The following is a 2,591-nucleotide window of genomic DNA, read 5'->3' on the forward strand; positions in this document are numbered from 1 at the left end:
GTGTGTGTGTGTGTGAGAGAGAGAGAGAGATGCGGGATGAGAGATGCGGTGTGTGTGTGTGAGATGCGGGATGAGAGATGCGGTGTGTGTGTGTGTGTGAAAGAGAGAGATGCGGTCAGTAAAACGAAGCACCAAACACAACAAAGCAAAAGACGCATCCAGAAAAACGCGCACTAAACCCTTGACCGATTGCAGCGACGCGCTTCATCCTCCTCTCACAGACCTAACTCATCATCAGCGATGTCTGAAAATGGCGCCTAATGTGGAGAAAAATGTCAACAGAATCCCACACTTTCCCATCATCATCAACATCATCATCATCATCACACAATGCCCAGACCCAGCCTCGGACTTACCTCGCGCATTAAAGTGAATAAATACATCAAATTTATTTTAAAAAATGTCTCCTTTCTTCTCGGATTCAGATGCTCGAGCCCAGGTATAAAAAAATAAATAAAAATCTTAACCCTATTTCACACACGGTGTTTTGGTTCTAGTAAAAACAGGACACTACGTGGACAATGACGTATTGTACTTAGTAGTAGTAACCAATGGAGGGCGAGCACGAGCTGGAACCAACCAATCAGAAGCCGAGCGCTCTCTCGCGCTCTCTCTCTCTCTCTCTCTCTCTCTCTCTCTTGCAGCAGCAGCAGCACAGAGAAAGCTCTTATTGGCATTTTCCAGCACTGATTGGTCATTTGTAAATTTCCCATAGGGGTGAATAAAGTATCTATCTATCTATCTATCTATCTATCTATCTATCTATCTATCTATCTATCATTAAAAGCGTGTGAATATCTAAGCAGGCATTTATGGAAGGAGTCTCCAGTTTCAGTGCTTAGTAACATGATGTTTTATTGTTTGTTCATTATTGTCTTTATCTACCTTCACCTAAGTATTTTTTCTTTATTAATTTATGATGTCTAGCACCATCATAAATCTGTGTTTGGACAAAAAATTAGGATATACTTTAATAAAAAATGGGTGGGGTCAACCTGCCTCTTCTATTACAGGCCTTCTGGGACAGGAGAATGACTAAGAGATTATTATTATTATTATTATTATTATTATTATTATTATTAACTATTCTTAACTTATCCATGAGCCTCAGCTATACACTCTTTCACACCATCCCCCTCATCCCATCAGAGAGCTCTAATAAAAGGAGCAGGTGGTGCACCGTCTGCTAATCCGAAATGACAGGAGTGACCAGACAGGCATGGTCCCAGGAGAACAGAGGACGCGCTCTTTAGCCTCGCCTCCTCATTTCCATTCACACAGCTCCACCACCCCCCAAAACACAGCCCCTCCCCTTTCTACCTTCTTCTATTGTGAACACACAGTCCCCGTCCCCACCCCCGCCCAACCCCTTCCTACTGCCATCTCGGGTACCAACTGGCCACAACACCACCAATTACCGCTCTCTCTCCATCACCGGGGCCACATTAATCTATCAACATTAAATGATGTCATACATTGAGGACCATTTTCCCATCCCGTCCATTTAGAACATTACAGGAACAAAAGAACTTGACTTGGCAAAATTGCAAAGATTCTTATTTTAAACTCCTTTCACTAAAGACACTGTTTATGATTGCTCATGTTTTTGATGCACGTCGAGGAGGGCTTCAAGAGGGCTTCAAGACTGAAAATCTGCGGCCACTTTGAAAATTTGCAAGTTTCTCCAAATATCTCAGAGTTTGTATTGACTGCTAATTTCTGCGATCACAAAATGCTGCGCTATTAACATGCAAAATGGGTGTGTCTAGGTGACAGCTGCCTCCCTGCCCCACCCCAGTGTCTAGCCCAACCTTGACCTCTGGTCACATCTCATTTACAGAGCCATTAATCCTGTACACTTCATTCAGACTTAATGACTCTAGTGTCTGTAGGTGATTATGAACCAAAAAATGAGGGTTTATATCATAATAACATGATGTTTTCTCATGATACAGAACACTGGAACACGCGTAATCACAGGCATTAGGTTTTTATTGTCAGAGCCGTTACTATAGAAACGATAACGTATTAAAACGATCGCGTTCACACAAATTAATCAGTGCGCATGTGCGGAAACTCAGGTTTTGTTCTGCGCATGCTGTCATTATATTATAATTGTATTATTATAAATACCTGCTTTATAAATAAACCGCCGTAAATCGTTTCGTCATACTTCAGACAAGAAGTAGACGCATTTCTGCACATGCGCAGTACAAATCGTGTTTCCAGTACGGATCGATTAGTGACAGGAGCGTTTATATAAATTTCGCAATAAATAAATAAATAAACGAACCCACGAGAGCCACCAATACGCGCTTAGGTTGCTGTTTCCATGGTTACAGCACTAGGATCTGTCATTGGTTGGACTGCATGAAGGATTGTGGGTAATGTAGTTTTCACTGTATTTCTGCGATGAACTGTAAATAACAAGAATAAAGTTGAAGCTAGATTGATGTGTTAATTTTTTTTGAACGTATATCATACCATATCTTAGCTTACAGCGATTCATAATAATAATATTTTTTTAAATATGTTTGAAAAAGAAAGAACGCGTGTAGACTACCGGAAATTGATAGTTCTGTTTCCGGTTT

General features: G+C 40.9%; 1 protein-coding gene across 6 annotated transcripts in view; it reads right to left on the reverse strand.

Moving 5' to 3' along the window:
- The window catches only part of epb41a (erythrocyte membrane protein band 4.1a), a 28,414-nt gene extending 27,889 nt beyond the window's left edge, over nucleotides 1-525 (reverse strand). For all 6 annotated transcript variants that reach the window (XM_058405022.1, XM_058405028.1, XM_058405027.1 and 3 more), the window contains exon 1: nucleotides 357-525. The gene's annotated coding sequence lies outside the window, so the exon portion shown is untranslated. The remainder of the gene's footprint in view (nucleotides 1-356) is intronic.
- Nucleotides 526-2,591: the final 2,066 nt, after the last annotated feature.

Source organism: Hemibagrus wyckioides, linkage group LG12, assembly GCF_019097595.1.
Source record: "Hemibagrus wyckioides isolate EC202008001 linkage group LG12, SWU_Hwy_1.0, whole genome shotgun sequence".
NCBI classification, from domain to species: domain Eukaryota; kingdom Metazoa; phylum Chordata; class Actinopteri; order Siluriformes; family Bagridae; genus Hemibagrus; species Hemibagrus wyckioides.